This window comes from Erinaceus europaeus, chromosome 5 (genome assembly GCF_950295315.1).
Source record: "Erinaceus europaeus chromosome 5, mEriEur2.1, whole genome shotgun sequence".
NCBI lineage: Eukaryota > Metazoa > Chordata > Mammalia > Eulipotyphla > Erinaceidae > Erinaceus > Erinaceus europaeus.
This window is the reverse complement of record NC_080166.1, coordinates 95,218,379-95,237,032: the sequence shown is the minus strand read 5'-3', so window position 1 is coordinate 95,237,032 and position 18,654 is coordinate 95,218,379.

The following is an 18,654-nucleotide window of genomic DNA, read 5'->3' as shown; positions in this document are numbered from 1 at the left end:
ACACAATGGAATACTACACAGCTATTAAAAACGGTGACTTCACTGTTTTCAGTCAATCTTGGATGGAGCTTGAAGAAATCAAGTTAAATGAAATAAGTCAGAAACAGAAGGATGAATATGGGATAATCTCACTCTAAGGCAGAAGTTGAAAAATAAGATCAGAAGAGAAAACACTAGTAGAACCTGAATGGGAGGTGGTGTATTGCACAAAAGTAAAAGACTCTGGGGTGGGTGGGTGGAGAGAGTACAGGTCCAAAAAGGATGACATAGGACCTAGTGGGGGTTGTATTGTTATGTGGAAAACTGAGAAATGTTATGCATGTACAAACTATTGTATTTACTGTTGAATGTAAAACATTAATCCCCCAATAAATAAATTTTAAAAAACTTGTTATAAGGAAGGGGAGAAAAAAAGCTAAAATACTTAAACAGAAGGAGACCGCTAAAACATGAAAAGGACACAAACTGGTTTCTGCACATGTACAACATAGGGTGTATATTAACTTTAACAACCATTAGGAAGCACTGGCTGGCAAATTTTATGACTTTCATCTAAATTGGTATTATTACAATTACATAATACCACAAAATTTAAACCAGGGACCTCATTAGATTTATAAGTATACTATAGACTATAATATAGAAGACAGTGGGTCAAGGAGATAACAATGGCTCTGCAAATATCCCGTCGTGCCTGAGACTCCAAGGTCCCAGGTTTAATCCTGGCATCATGATAAGGCAGAGCTTATCAGTGTCTGATAATAAAATAAATTAGGGGGCTAGGCGATAGTGCAGAGGGTTAAGTGCACATGGTGCAAAGCACAAGGACCACTGTAGGGATCCCGGTTCTAGCCCCCAGCTCCCCACCTGCAGGGGTGTCACTTCATGAATGATGAAGCAGGTCTGCAGGTGTCTATCTTTCTGTCTTTCCCATCTCTCTCGATTTCTATCTGTCCTATCCAACAACAACAGCGATAAACAATGAGGGCAACAAAAAGGGGAGGGGATGGCTTCCAGGAGCAGTGGATTTGTAGTGCAGGCACCAAGCCCCAGCAATAACTAGGAGATAAATAAATAAATAAATAAAATTAAGTTGAAATTAAACTGATGACAAGCAGGTATGCATGCCTCTTAACCCTAAGAACTTGTCTAAATTTCCCATCGTCATGTTTCCTTTGCCCTAAAATATTCCAAAGTAGGCATAGATGTTTTGAACCAATAAGAAACCAAGGGGAGATAGCGTAATGGTTATGTAAAAGAATTCTCACACATGAGGTTCCAAAGTTCCAGGTTCAACATCACCGTAAGCCAGAGTAATATACAGCAAAAGAATTAAATACCTTGCTAAAATGAAAGAAATGAGCCAAAATTAAATCAGCTTCTTACGTCTGCCAAAGGACCCCATAGATCTTATTTCGCTGTCCACTAATAGTGAATATGGTCTATTATAGACAAAGTACAAACTAGAAATCAAGCTCCATTCTTCAAGATCTACAGAAGCAGAAAGCTACTGTTTCCACTGTCTTATTTACCAGTCCAATTTGACCAGTATCCAAGGCTGGCAGTAATGAATAGCACCCAAGAAAGGTTTACCATAGCCTCGAGGCCATGGGATCCCAATTAAAGTCCCTAGTCTTAATCCAACTGAGTTGACAACCTCTATCTAGTCAGCAACTAGAATATATTTTAGCTATGGGAAACTAGGCTAAGACATCATTTTCTGTGCTGGTTGACACAATGTGTTAGTCTTCACTTTTGAAAGAACACACTCGGTCTTTTTCCTGGCTACCTCCCTGTAGGATACCTCAACAGGCCTGCAGCACACACCACCTTTTCAGGCAAGAATTTCAGCACATCCACCTGTACCTAGGTACTTGAGGATGACTTTAGTGGGGAGAAATATCTCAGTGATCACATCCCCAAACCACCATCAATATCAATGCCATTTATCCTTGCCTTCCTCAGGTTATTGTCTATTGGCAGCTACCATGATCTCCTCCCCAAATCCTCCTCATTTGAATTAATTAACCTTTATATACTCTTGGTGAGTTTGTGGCAGTGTCACTTTTTAACTATCTTCTTGTAGGAAGTACATCTTGCTTCTGTGACGTGTGCGTAAGGCCTCAGGTATCTATCTCTCAGGAAGCCAGATGGAATGCTAGCAGCTTATGGCAGAGCTTCAGAAGCATCCTTTCCCCCTAGTATTTGGAGAAAATTGATTTCAGATTAAAGTAAGCAAAGAATTTTAGTGTGAAAGGGAGACTTCAACACAGTTCGTGCCCTCAGTTTCGTGCAGAAATGTGTTCATTCTGTCACTATTACTACATCAAAGGAAAAGATTGAGAAATACCTTTTTAAGCTAGCTTGACTTCAAACACAGAGTTGGAAAATCAAGTAAGAGCAGGTGAGCTTATCTCAGAAGCACAGCCTGGTATCTGGCATCCTGAACATTGATTGGCTTCTTTGGATGAGCAGGTCATCTTTTCTGATACCCAAGATCAATCGATCTTTCTATCTCCTTCTCTCCCTCTTTCTTTCTTTCTTTCCTTCTTTCTTTCCTTTTCCCTTTCTTCCTTCCTTCCTCCCTCCTTCCTCCCTCGCTTTTTTCTTTTCTTTCTTTCTTTCTTTCCTTCTTTCTTTCACCACAGTTATCACTGAAGCTCAGTGCCTGCATGACAAATCCACCACTCCTGGTGTCCTGCCTTTCTTCCCTTCCCTTCCCTTCCCTTCCCTTCCCTTCCCTTCCCTTCCCTTCCCTTCCCTTCCCTTCCCTTCCCTTCCCTTCCCTTCCCTTCCCTTCCCTTCCCTTCCCTTCCCTTCCCTTCCCTTCCTTTCCCTTCCTTTCCCCTCCCCTTCCCTCTCCTCTCCTTCCCTCCCCTTCCTTTCTCCTTCTTTCCTCCCTCCCTCCCTCCCTCCCTCTTATTTTTGGTAGAAACAAAGAAATTGAGGGGGGTAGGTAAAGAGAGAGAGAGCTGCATCACTGATGCACCACTCATAAAGCTTCCCCACTACAGATGGGAACTGGGGCTACAACCCAGCTCTTTGCACACTGTAATGTGTGTGCTCTACCAGGTGCACTACTACTGCCTCCCCACCCTAGATTTTTTAAACATTTAAGTATGTAGTAGTGCATGAACATAGTAGATCACAACATAGGCTCTTATAATATAATACATAAATTATATTTTGTAATCTATTATAATTGACTTATAATCTTTCTTATATCTATTGTAATCACACAGTATGTATTATTATATATAGATTATAGTCTATTACATGGGTATTATAAAATTTTAGAGATTATTATTCTAAAAACCATTTTCCCCTTTTCCCTTTTTGCTATGATTATTTCATTAATATTCACAATAATGTGTTAAAGATGAATCTTCTAGGAAATCTACTTCTGAGTGTCAGTGTGTGAATGTGTGGGCATGTTAGCATGTGTGTGTGCATAGAAAAAGGTAGCCAAAAGAAAGTGGCTTATTTATGGGTGTTAAACTGAGAATTTTTCCATGTGCAAGGACCTGGGTTTGAGCTTCTGTTCCCCTTCTAAGTGGGGGAATGGGGCTTCCCAAGTGATGAAGCAAGTACTGCAGATGTTTCTCTCTCTCCTCTATATTCCACCCACCCCCAGAATGAATTTATCTGTATTCTTTCAAATAAAAAAAGGAAAAGAAAGGCCCACTAGAAGCAGTGGATTCATTGTGCAGGCTCCAAGCCCAAGTGATAACCCTGGTGGCAACAGCAACAACCAAAAGAGCATAAGTAAATAAGTATTGAAACAAAAAAGGACACTTGGGTTCTAGAAACTCTTCAATGAGTATCGATCTATTTAATGAAAAAGGCTGTTCTTATTTATTTATTTATTTATTTTACTGTGATGAGGGTTATCACTAGGGATCCATACCTACATGATGAATCCACCAAACTCAGGGGCCATTTTATCTTTTTCTTCTTATTATTTTATTCGATAGAATATGGAAAACTTGAAAGGGATGGGAGTGATAGTGAGAGAGAATGAGAAAAACCTGCAGACCTGCTCCATCACTCATGTAGCTTCCCCTTCACTTCCTGCAGGTGGAGAGTGGGAACTTGAACCTGGTTCCTTGAATTTGGTGACATGTGCACTCTACCAGGTGTGCCACAGCCTGGCTCCCAACCATTCATATTTCTAGGATATGCATATCATATATATATTTAATTCAGTGAAAAAATATATGTATCAAATACTTGCTGTGTGCTTGGTTTACCACATTGAAGTTAAGAGAATACAAAGATAACTAAGAAGTCACAACAAAGTTGAAGACCTCGCAATGTCATAAGAATTCAAATATATGTCATTAGTCAATAGAATAAGTTCCTGGATAAAAATACATAGAGATGAGACACTAGGGAAGATAGCGGACTGAGAAGCTGCTAGTGGCTTGAGCTCTGACCACATCTTCTGGAAACGGTAGGATTTTCTGCCTTTAGTAGGCCAGTCAATAAGGGGTCCTAGCGGTGACACTAAGGAGGTGACTATAACTTAATTTGGGTTAAAAAATAGAGTAGAAAAAAAGGGAAAAATTTTTTTCTTTTAAATTATTAAGCACACCCCCTCAGCGATCCCCCCCTCCCATAACCAGTCCCTGGGGACCAGCTCCTATCAGGCTCTCCTGCTGAGCCTCTTTCCTTACCAAGATTCTTGTCCCACCAGGGAGTATGAGTATCATTCATTCTAAGTCTATACCCTTCTGAAACCTCTGGCCTTTTTTCTAAGTAGCCAACCCCCCCACCTCACCCCGGATAGCTAATTAAATAATTAAAAATAAATCAACAAAAAAAACTTTCCTTTCACCGCTCTTTTATGACTGTTCTTTTTCTTATCCTTTTCTTTTTTCTCTCTCTCTTTCTTTTTTTTTTTCTTTACTCATTATTGTCATCCTTTCTTCCTTAATCCTACAGCTTCCAAAGCCACAGGCACCATCCCCCACACCACCAAACAGTGTGCTTTTTTGAATTCACTGATACACATTTGGGAACTATTTTGGGGAAGAATTCTGACTCAGATTGGACTCTCACTGCGAGTATCTCTGCTCAACTTCCCTGCCTCCTTTAGCTACCCCTAGAATATCCAGTGGATAGTAGATTTGCATAACTGTCTATTTCAGCTAACCTTGTCTAGTCCTGAGGTTTGTTTTTTTTTCTCTTAACAATGAGCTGCCTCTGATCACGAGGTTTGAGGTAATCTGAGAAAGGGTTTCTTTTTACCCTGCTCTATTTTATTATTAATATTATATAAAGGCATATATCTTACCCCCCCTTTAGGTTGATCAGAATTAACTCTTAGGGTATCTTTCATTGCTAGGGTACTGGGCATCTTATCTATTGTGGGGGGAATTATCTTGCTACTCCTACCTCCTCTACAGAATCTCCCCTCCCTCCTACTCCAAGCTAATTAAAAAAATTAAATTAAAAATAAAGTAATAAAAAAAAACTTTCCTTTCACTGCTCTTTAATTACAGCTCTTTTTCTTATCTTTTCTCTTTTCTCTCTCTTGTCTCTTTTTTCTTTTTTTTTGTTTTTATCTTGTCATACACTTCTTCCTTCTTCTTTGCCTTTCTGAATTTGTGAATTATTTTGGGGAAGAAATCTGACTCAGAATGGACTCTCTATGTGTGTATCTCTGCTCTAGTTCCCTTTCCCCTCTTGTTACCCCTAGAATATACAGTGGATAGTAGATTTGCATAACTGTCTATTCTTGCTATCCCTTCTTTCTTTTCTCTTTCTTCTTCACTGGGATTTGGTTACTATTTTTTCACGGAATGGAGAAATTGTTTGGCTAACTGGTAGTGATTAAATTGCTTCAATACTTACTTCAGTTGCTACTGTAATTCCAGAGGTTGGTGAGTGTAGTTGTCATAAAGGTATTTAGTACAGTGTTGCTTGTACTCAAGACACAACAACTGAGGAACAACAGAGCATAAAAAAAGAAACACAGAAATCAAAAAAATGGGTAGATCAAAAACAAATAAAACTGCTACTCCAATGAATGAAGACAAGAGCCCAGAAGAAACTACAAATCAGCCACAAGTAACCATAGATAAGAAAAGTATGCAAGCAATAATAAACTTATTAATCACAGAAATGAACACAACATTGGAGGAAAGGAATGGCAGTATTAGGGAAACAACAGTTGAGACCCCCAAGGAAAATACTGATTATCTTGACGCAATTAGAGAACTGAAAGCTGAAATAGCTGTAATGAAGAAATAAGCTGAGGCAAGGGAAAGCAGACTAACAAAAGCAGAAAACAGAATTAGTCAGACAGAGGATGAGTTAGAGAAAACTAAGAAAGAGGTGAAACAGCTTAAAAAGAGATTGAGAGACATTGAAAACAACAACAGAGACATATGGGATGATCTCAAAAGAAGTAACATTCGTATAATTGGCCTGCCAGAGGAAGAAAGAGAGGAAGGGGAAGCAAACATTCTAGAGGAAATAATAGAAGAAAACTTCCAAGACCTGAATAACAGAAAGGACATCAAGATTCAAGAGGCCCAGAAAGTACCAAACAGAATCAACCCAGACCTGAAGACACCAAGACACATCATAGTCACAATGAGAAGAAGTAAGGATAAAGAAAGGATCCTAAAGTCTGCAAGAGAGAAACAAAAAGTTACATACAAGGGAAAACTCATAAGATTATGTGCAGACTTCTCCACTCAAACTCTAAAAGCTAGAAGAGAATGTCAAGATATCTATCTAGCCCTGAATGAAAAAGGGTTTCAACCAAGGATAATATATCCTGCTAGACTTTCATATAAACTAGATGGAGGGATCAAAACCTTCTTAGACAAACAACAGTTAAAGGAGGCAACCATCACCAAACCAGCCCTGAAAGAGGTTCTAAAAGATCTCTTATAAACAAGAACATCACTATAATACTTGCAAAATATCAGAGAAAACAAAAAAAAAATTTCTGAACAATGGCACTACAATACATTAAATCCATAATATCAATAAATGTCAATGGCTTAAACTCATCCATCAAAAGGCACAGAGTGGGTGGATGGATCAGAAAACATACCCAACCACATATTGCTTGCAAGAATCCCATCTGTCACAACAAGACAAACACAGACTTAAAGTGAAAGGATGGAAAACTATCATACAGGATAACGGACCACAAAAAATGGCAGGAACAGCCATTCTCATCTCAGACACGATAGATTTTGAATTACATAAGGTAATAAAAGATAGGCGAGGACATTACATAATGATCAATCAGCCAAGAAAACTTAACAATTATTAACATCTATGCACCCAATGAGGGACCATCTAAATACATCAAGCACTTACTGAAAGAATTTCAAAAATACATCAATAGTAATACAATAATAGTGGGAGACTTCAATACCCCACTCTCACACTTAGACAGATCAACAAAGCAGAGAACCAACAAAGATACAAGAGAATTGAATGAAGAGATTGACAGACTAGACCTCTTGGACATTTTCAGAGTCCTTCACCCCAAAAATCTGGAATACACCTTCTTTTCAAATGCACATAACACATACTCAAGGATAGACCACAAGTTAGGCCACAAAGACAGCATCAATAAATTCAAGAGCATCAAAGTCATCCCAAGTATCTTCTCAGACCACAGTGGAGTAAAACTAACATTAAACAACAAACAAAAATTATTAAAAGTCACAGAATTTGGAAACTAAACAACATACTCCTTAAAACCACTGGATCAGAGAGTCACTCAGCAGGAAATTCAAATGTTCCTGGAAACTAATGAAAATGAAGACACAACCTATCAAAATATTTGGGACACAGCTAAAGCAGTAATGAGAGGGAAACTTATAGTCATACAATCACATATTAAACACCAAGAAGAAGCTCAAATGAACGACCTTACTGCACACCTCAAGGACTTAGAGGAAGAGGAACAAAGGAACCCTAAAGCAACCAGAAGGACAGAAATCACTAAAATTAGAGCAGAAATAAACAACACCAAAAATAAAGAAACATACAAAAGATCAATGAAGCCAAATGTTGGTTCTTTGAAAGATTAAACAAAATTGACTAACCCCTAGCCAGACTCACCAAACAAAAAAGAGAGAAGACTCAAATTAATAGAATTGTAAATGATGGAGGAGATATCACAACTGACACCACAGAAATCCAGAGAATCCTGTGAAACTTCTATAAAGAACTATACGCCACCAAGCTAGAGAATCTGGAAGAAATGGAACAATTCCTAGAAGCATATGCCCTTCCAAAACTGAACCAAGAACAACTACAAAATCTAAATGCACCAATCACAGACAAAGAAATTGAAACCGTTATTAAGAATCTCCCCAACAACAAAAGTCCTGGACCAGATGGCTTCACAAACGAATTCTACAAAACTTTCAGGAAACATTTAGTACCCATATTTCTTAAGCTTTTCTATAAGATTGAAGAAACAGGAATACTTCCTTCCACCTTCTATGAAGCCAACGTCAACCTGATACCAAAAGCTGATATGGACACAACAAAAAGGATAACTATAGACCAATATCTCTGATGAACATAGATGCCAAAATATTAAACAAGATCTTGGCCAACCGGATACAGCAACATATCAAAAAGATTGTTCATCATGACCAAGTGGGATTCATCCCAGGAATGCAAGGCTGGTTCAACATCCATAAGTCAATCAATGCCATTCACCACATCAATAAAAGCAAAGCCAAAACCCACATGATTATCTCAATAGATGCAGAGAAAGCCTTTGACAAAATCCAACACCCATTCATGCTCAAAACTCTACAAAAAAATGGGAATAGATGGGAAATTCCTCAAGACAGTGGAGTCTATATATAGAAAACCTACAGCCAACATCATACTCAATGGACAGAAGCTGAAAGCATTCCCCCTCATATCAGGGACTAGACAGGGCTGTCCACTGTCACCGTTACTCTTCAACATAGTATTGGAAGTTCTTGCCATAGCAATCAGGCAAGAGAAAGAAATCAAAGGAATACAGATTGGAAGGGAAGAAGTCAAGCTCTCACTATTTGCAGATGATATGATAGTATACATAGAAAAACCTAAAGAATCCAGCGGAAAACTACTGGAAGTTATTAGGCAATATAGCAAGGTGTCAGGCTACAAAATCAATGTACAGAAATCAGTGGCATTTCTTTATGCAAACACTAAATCTGAAGAAGAAGACATCCAGAAATCACTCCCATTTACTGTTTCAGCAAAATCAATCAAATACCTAGGAATAAAGTTGACCAAAGAAGTGAAAGACTTGTATGCTGAAACTATGAGTCGCTACTCAAGGAAATAGAAACTGATACCAAGAAATGGAAAGATATCCCATGTTCATGGATGGGAAGAATAAATATCATCAAAATGAATATTCTCCCCAGAGCCATATGAAAATTTAATGCAGTACCCATCAAAGTTCCACCAAGCTTCTTTACGTGAATAGAAAAAACACTACAATCATTTATCTGGAATCTGAAAACACCTAGAATTGCCAAAACCATCTTGAGGAAAAGAAACAGAAATGGAGGCATCACACTCCCAGACCTTAAACTATATTATAAAGCCATCCTCATCAAAACAGCATAGTACTGGAACAAAAATAGGCACACAGACCAGTGGAACAGAATTGAAAGCCCAGCAATAAATCCCAACACCTATGGACATCTAATCTTTGATAAGGGGGCCCAAAGGATTAAATGGAAGAAGGAGGCTCTCTTCAATAAATGGTGCTGGGAAAACTGGGTTGTAACATGCAGAAGAATGAAATTGAACCACTTTATCTCACCAGAAACAAAAAATCAACTCCAAATGGATCAAAGACCTGGATGTCAGACCAGAAACAATCAAATACTTAGAAGAAAACATTGTAAAATAGTTTCCCATCTACACCTCAAGGACATACATCTTTGATGAAATAAACCCAATTGCAAGAAAGACTAAAGCAGAAACAAACCAATGGGACTACATCAAATTGAAAAGCTTCTGCTCACCCAAAGAAACTATCAAACAAACAAAGAGACCCCTCACAGAATGGGAGAATATCTTCACATGCCATACATCAGACAAGAAACTAATCACCATAATATATAAAGAGCTCAGCAAACTTAGCACCAAAAAAGCAAATGACCCCATCCAAAAATGGGCAGAGGATATGAACAACACATTCACCTCAGAGGAGATCCAAAAGGCTAACAAACATATGAAAAACTGCTCTAGATCACTGATTGTCAGAGAAATGCAAATTAAGACAACACTAAGATACCACCTCACTCCTGTAAGAATGGCATACCTCAAAAAAGACAGCAGCAACAAATGCTGGAGAGGTTGTGGGGACAGAGGAACCCTTTTACATTACTGGTGGGAATGTAAATTGGTCCAGCCTCTGTGGAGAGCAGTCTGGAAAACTCTCAGAAGGCTAGACATGGATCTTCCATATGATCCAGTAATTCCTCTCCTGGGGTTATACCCCAAGGACTCCATAACACCCAACCAAAAAGAGGTGTGTACTCCTATGTTCATAGCAGCACAATTCATAATAACTAAAACCTGGAAGCAACCCAGGTGCCCAACAACAGATGAGTGACTGAGAAAGCTGTGGTATATATACACAATGGAATACTATGCAGCTATCAAGAACAATGAACCCACCTTCTCTGACCGATCTTGGACAGAGCTAGAAGGAATTATGTTAACTGAGTTAAGTCAGAAAGATAAAGATGAGTATGGGATGATCCCACTCATCAACAGAAGTTGTGTGAGAAGATCTGAAAGGGAAACTAAAACCTGGACCTGATCAAATTGTAAGTAGGGCACCAAAGTAAAAACCCAGTTGTGAGGGGTAGACATGCAGCTTCCTGGGCCAGTGGGGGGTGGGAGTGGGTGGGAGGGATGGGTCACAGTCTTTTGGTGGAGGGAATGGTGTTTATGTACACTCCTAGTAAAATGTAGTCATATAAATCACTAGTTAATTAATATGAGAGGGGGAAAATTAATTGTATGTCTCGAAGTTTTTCAAAACACTAACTGAATCTTTTTAATATATAGGCTATGTAATTGATATGCAGACTCTCTCAAAAGCCTAGACCAAGTAGATCAGAAGCAACCAAGAGCACAGCTATATACAAGATACTAGGTACTGTACAGCAAACCCTAACAAAAGGACTTTTCAAAGTTAACCCATTATCAATTAATTTGATGATAACATTAACTATCGATTGTCTTTTTGAACCCTAAGACAGAAAGAACCTCATATCTCCACTATAGAGCCTCTACTTCCCCCAGTCCTGGAACCCTTGGATAGGGCCCTCTTTCCCATATGCCTCTCCCAATCCATATCAAATAATATTGCATCTGCCTTTCACAACCTAACCAACGCAACGATTGCCACCTCAACATGCTTCACTTCAGATGTGTCCAGAGACTTCACGTGTGGAATGACAACCCTTCAGCTTCATTACTCAAGTGAGACCTTTCCTTTTATACTATACTCTAATTCCATCTTAGGTGGTTCACTTTCTAACAAAGTCCCAAAACCTAGATATACACCAGTTTCTGTGAGAGAGAGCATATGTTCACACGTATCCATAAACTACTGCAAAATATATACCTGAAAGCAGAAGTACACTAGAGTTTGCAGTGAGTACCCCCCTAACACTTCCTCTCCACTATTCCAAGCTTTGGGTCCATGATTGTTCAACAATTTGTTTGGCTTCATATGTTAACTCTCTTTTCAGTCACCAGGTTCCAGATGTCATCAGGATGCTGGCCAGGCTTCCCTGAAGACCCCACCAATGTGTCCTGGAGCTCAACTTCCCCGGAGACCCACCCTACTAGGGAAAGAGAGAGGCAGACTGGGAGTATGTACTGACCAGTCAATGCCCATGTTCAGCGGGGAAGCAATTACAGAAGCCAGACCTTCTACCTTCTGCAACCCACAATGACCCTGGGTCCATGATCCCAGAGGGATAGAGAATGGGAAAGCTATAGGGGAGGGGGTGGGATATGGAGATTGGGTGTTGGGAATTGTGTGGAGTTGTGCCCCTCCTACCCTATGGTTTTGTTAATTAATCCTTTCTTAAATAAAAAAGAAAAAAATACATAGGGATATTTACAACTAAAAGACAGGCTTCGCAGGATAGTTATGGCATTACAATATTTATTTCTGTCAACAGAACAATTGTCACCATAGAAAGACTCAAGCAAGCTAATTGTAAAAAAAATTGTGCTGTGTTATATTCTTGTATTTCACTTTTCATTCTAAGGCTTTTAGTTCATAGTTTCAGTCTTAGTTATGCCATAAGATTTGATTTAGTTAACAACATGCTTTGTTTTAAAAACTGACTTTTTTTTTTGTCTACATGAACTTATCATACATATCATTCCTTCCACTGAATAATTTTATCTAACTACTTTTGAACTGCTATGGAGAAAAAAAGATCAAAGTTCAAGCACTTTGTAACCCACATTCATTTTTCGATTTTAATGGTAGAGAGAATAATTTCCCAGAAAATCTGTGCTACAATGAAGAATATTTTAGTAAATTTGTCTCCCACCTCAATGTACTATGTCTGAAATATGTTTAAAGTGACTGGGGAATTGCCTGGACATATGACTCTGGCAATTAAGTGAGACATCTAGTTCTCAAAAGATCAGCTTCAGTAAGAGGGTGTTAACATGAAGCATTGCTGATTGTTAAGTCCATTTATTGATTGTGTTGGCTTGTACGTAGACTAATATTGCTTGCATCGAGAATGAGATAACTGTGTGTAGCCTGAATAAAAGGCACATGGGTACATTTGTGCGTTGTGACCCAATGATTAATTTTTAGAAAATCACTAAGCAAATTGCTGCCAGTGTTCATTGTTCATTTCATTAAAGATATGGGAGATATTGTAGTTCTCCTAAACCCTTTTGTTGTTCTGTCTAATATCATTCATTTTCAAGGGCGCTTATGGGAGAGAAACTGCTGGTATTATAGGTTGAACATATGCTTTCAAAAATAAAGCCTAAGCATCTTTTTTTTTTTTAATTTTAAAAGTGCTTCTTACAACAGCAGCATAATCTGCAGATGGAGCAGTGGATATGGCCATCTTGTTGGTTGTTAAAGAGTTTATTCTACATTAAATTGACTCCCGAGGGCTGCATTTTTTTAGGACTGTTCCGACCACCAACCTTTCTTATTGAGAAGGTCAATAGGCCTGATATGAAGTCTTGTAAATCATCAACTCACTCTTTCTGGAATGTCTAGTATGTCCCCCAGTTCACAGACCTTAAAAATTATAAGCCATGGCACATACTTTTTATCAGCCAAATAAATCACTTATTATAAATAGAGGTTTTCTTCTGGTTGTGTACAAATCCATCCTACTGCATTTCACAGTCTTCCAATGCTCTCAACTCAACAAAAAGGATATCTTTTACCATCCAGGTATCTGAATCTGGGACAAAATCTGTTTTAAATACTTCATATGCACAAGTGATCTCAAAACATTATCTAGCCTGAAGAATATAGACATGTGGCCTGGGGGGGTAGGTGGTGCCATCGATTAGACATGATAGCATACTGAGTTTGATCCCTGGCATCATGTGTGCCAGAATGATGCCTTGATTCTCTCTCTCCTTGCCCATTAATTGACAAATAAACATTTTGAAACAAATAAGAATATAGACACAAAACAGCAATTTTTTAAAAAAAATTATCCATGTTATTTGTTACTGAAAAATCCTGAAGATATTTTTAATTGTAGGTAAAAAGAGGATAAGAAGTGTAAGAAAAGGTGATTTCACCTTTTAGCACCTGGATTCAGCTACTATTGGTGCATACTATATCGGTTCTTTATAGTTCACCATTCTTTCTATGGGTTTAGGGCATTCCCGGCGTGTTATCTCACCATTTACTAGGAAAACTGATGCTATATGCTATATTTATGTTATTTGTGAGTTAAAGTAAATTATGTAGCTTGATAACAGGGGCTAATGAATGAATTATTAGCACTACCTCTTTCCTATTTCTTTGTAATTCCCTTATTTGTTTGTAGATTACACAGTGAAAATGTCTGCTCCAAACTGATGGCATTACTCACAGCTTTCTGGATGCTTTCTGCTTCTCCCCCCCCCCCCAACACACACACTGTTAAATCTGAGTTATGAGTGAATCTCTCTCTCTCTCTCTCTCTCTCTCTCTCTCTGCCTCCAGGTTTCATCAAGTTACTTCAGTGACTTTTCCTAAACTTAATGGATTGGAATAAAATTCAAGCTAGTACACAAAAACTCAAAGCCCCTATTCATGAATATTGTAGTTGACTTTAAACCTGTGCTGTATTTTGTGATTTTTAACATGTGTAAGTTGACATCTGCTACTTTAAGTCATAGGTCACGCAGCAACTCCTGAGAAAAATGTAGCTTAGATGGTAGTTTTCAGGCCTGTGTCAGCCAGGCAATAGCTGTGAATTTATGTTACAACACAAATGATTGACTTATTACTACTATTATTAATCTGCTGTAGTGAAAATAGATGTTTTGCTCTATTTCACATTCTCTATCCTAGCTATTTCTTGGCATTATTACATGAAACATATTTCAAGTTCAGTGGCTGAAGCATTCAAGAGTCGGGCCATCTTGATTTCCAGAGGAAGTCCTGATTTGGGAATGATCATTTCTGACATTAAGTCTGATCTGTTAGGATTTTTTAATGCTTTGTAAAAATATTTAAAGCTATGGTTAGATTGCAATTTGTGATGGTATAAAAATTCCTTAATTTTTTTTAAAGGAAAGTCTGCTATAGATATATAGATAATCCCTTTGACATTAGTGATCAAGGTTGACTATTCCAAAGACAAGCTTTTAGTTACTATTAAAATATTGTTCTGAATTTGCTTGAAAAAAAAATCCGGGGAGTCAGGTAGTAGCGCAGCCGGTTAAACACATGTGGCGTGAAGCAAAAGGACTGGCATAAGATCCAGTTTTGAGCCCCGGGCTTCCCACCTGCAGGGGCGGGGGAGGTCCCTTCACAGGTGGTGAAGCAGGTCTGCAGGTGTCTTTCTCTCCCCCTCTCTGTCTTCCCCTTCTCTCTCCATTTCTCTCTGTCCTATCCAACAACGATGACATCAATAACAACAATAGTAATAACTACAACAACAATAAAAATCAAGGGCAACAAAAGAGAAAATAAATAAAGAAAATATTTTTTAAAATCCTTCTGCTGTTTTTAAATCAGTGAGTGATTAGATGTAGTTCACTTTGCCATGTGCTCATTTAAGTCAAAATTGCTTCAGAATTTAGATCACTTTATTTTTTAAATTTTTTAAAATTATATTTATTTATTTATTTAGTTGGTAGGACAGAGAGAAATCGAAGGAGGAGGGAGATAGAGGAGAGAAAAAGAAGGACACCTACAGCATTGCTTCTCTGTTAATGAATGTTCCTTCCTGCAGGTGGAGACTACAAGCCTGAGCCGGGTTCTTATGCATTGTAATGAGTGAATTCAGTCAGGCACACCACAGCCTAGCCTCCCATCCCCACCCAAGAAGGATCACTTTAAATAAAATATTTTGGTTTCATTATAAAGACAGAATGTCTTATAATGAAGTCTTTTCTTATGGAGAAGAGCTGAGTTTGTAGGCAAGACTCATGCTCACCATCTTTTGGTACAGGAAGATCACTACCTCCAGTTGATTCCTTTATAAGACTATTTATTAACTGACTTCCTCTCATGGCTGGTTACATTTTTATAGCTAGGGTCTTCCTCCATATTTATGTAAATCCCATTTTCCTGCAAAGTTTCAGCTTAGCTGATAAAAAGCAGTCACTTTGATTTCTATCCTTTTATGAGAGAACAATAAAGACAGCCTAGGAAGTGTTGATTATTCAAGTAAAACAGTAGCTCTAAATTCTTTGACTTTCCAGGCATGTCCTTTAATAGAAAATAATGTTGTAAATAGAAGTGAGCCCGTTAGCTAGAAACAATTCAAGGATTGAATTCAATAAAACCTCCCTTGGGTTTCTGCATGAAAGCTATTGAATTTGGCTGCAAATGAGCACAAAGCACCTTTAAATTTCTTTTGCTCCTATCCCATTGCAGAGATCTCGATTGAGTTTATTTGACAATAATGGACCTCCATTGGCCTATCTAACTGGTATATTTAACTCCGTATTTCATTTAAAGATAGGTATTCAAATACCTATTTCATTAAAAAAATATGTTGAGAAAGAATGTAACAATGTGTTCAACCATCCTTCTTAACAGCTCCTTTGGAGTCTCTCTGCGCTCTCGGTTAAATCCAAACTTGCAGAATTTCATTATGAGAGAGTACTGAGTCAATTCAATTACCCTTGGAATTTGTGGTGGTCTGTCATGTTCGAGTTTCACCCAAAGGAACTATAAAGCACATTCATTTTAATTTTACTAAATCCACAATGAGACTATCCTGACGGAAGAAATTTGGCCAAGAGGTCCAGATCATTTTCTACACTTTTAAATTCAAGCATACTATACACATTGTAATGGGAAGAAAGTGCACTGGTCCTAAGAATATCACTCAGTGGCATTTTACATATATATAAGCCAAATACAAAGACCCTCTAGAAGATGAAGGGCATTCCTTGCATCTCGGAAAGCACCCTTTTGCTTCTTTCCCCGTCTTTCTACCTCAAGGTGACCAGTAGTGGAACCACACACACTGATTAATTTAGCTTCTTCTTCAACTTCCCGTCAGTGAATTCACTACCACTCACTAAACTATGTGTGAGGTTCATCCATCTCGTTACATTCAGCAGGCTGTTCTGCTTTATTACCGAGTAGTATTCCATTATATGAATGTACCAGAGGTTATTCTTTTGTTGGGCCAAGCAGCACACACTATCCAAGTGAACCATTTCACTAGTCAGAGGAACTTCCATTTTCTTAATGTGTTCTATTCCCTCTTTCAGCCACAGAATGGAATGCTATATTCTGGTGCATCTCCAGTAAGGCTTTTTCTCCCTTGCTCTGTTCACTTAATTTCATGTTCTTTAAGTTTCAGCTTGAAGTCCAATTAAAAAACAGGTGGAAAAGTTTGTGTTATATCATTAAATTCTTCAGCAAGTTGGTGAGGGCCATAAATTAGTTTTAGAAACTCTGGCTCACAATTCAGCACTGCTCAGTTCTTGCTTATGGCAATGCTGGGAACTGAACCTGGGACCTCAGAGCTTCAGCATGAAAATCTTTGCATAGCCATTATGCTCTCTTTCTTTAAATCTCAGCTTGAATACCACTTTAAAAATTTCCTGGAGAGGGCAAGGGTAGATAGCATAATGGTTATGCAAACAGACTCTCATGCCTGAGGCTCCCAAGTCCCAAGTTTGCACCACCATAAGCCAGAGCTGAGCAGTGCTCTCGTAAAAAATAAATAAATTGTTAGGGTTTGCTGTACAGTACCCAGTATGTTGTATATAGCTGTGCTATCTGTTGATTCTGATCTACTTGGTCTAGGCTTTTGAGAGAGTCTGTATATCAATTACACAGCCTATATTGAGAAAAGATTGAATTTGTGTTTTGAAAAACTTCGAGACATACAATTAATTTTCCCCCTCTCATATTAATTAACTAGTGATGTATATGACTACATTTTACTAGGAGTGTACATAAACACCATTCCCACCACCAAAAGACTGTGACCCATCCCTCCCACCCACTCCCACCCCCCACTGGCCCAGGAAGCTGCATGTCTACCCCTCACCTCAGGGTTATTACTTTGGTGCCCTACTTACAATTTAGTCAGATCCTGCTTTTAGTTTCCCTTTCAGATCTTCTTTCTCAACTTCTGTTGATGAGTGGGATCATCCCATACTCATCTTTATCTTTCTGACTTAACTCAGTTAACATAATTCCTTCTAGCTCTGTCCAAGATGGGTCAGAGAAGGTGGGATCATTGTTCTTGATTGCTGCATAGTATTCCATTGTGTATATATACCACAGCTTTCTCAGCCACTCATCTGTTGTTGGGCACCTGGGTTGCTTCCAGGTTTTAGCTATTATGAATTGTGCTGCTATGAACATAGGAGTACACACCTCTTTTTGGTTGGGTGTTATGGAGTCCTTGGGGTATAACCCCAGGAAAGGAATTACTGGATCCTATGGAAGGTTCATGTCTAGCCTTCTGAGAGTTTACCAGACTGCTGTCCACAGAGGCTGGACCAATTTACATTCCCACCAGCAATGTAAAAGGGTTCCTCTGTCCCCACAACCTCTCCAGCATTTGTTGCTGCTGTCCTTTTTGATGTATGCCATTCTTACAGGAGTGAGGTGGTATCTTAGTGTTGTCTTAATTTGCATTTCTCTGACAATCAGTGACCTAGAGCAGTTTTTCATATGTTTGTTAGCCTTTTGGATCTCCTCTGAGGTGAATGTTTTGTTCATATCCTCTGCCCATTTTTGGATGGGGTCAGTTGCTTTTTTGGTGCTAAATTTGCTGATCAAGTAATTCCTCTCCTGGGTTTATACCCCAAGGACTCCATAACACCCAACCAAAAAGAGGTGTGTACTCCTATGTTCATAGCAGCACAATTCATAATAGCTAAAACAATTCATAATAGCTAAAACCTAATCAACGCAACGATTGCCACCTCAACATGCTTCAGCTCAGACTG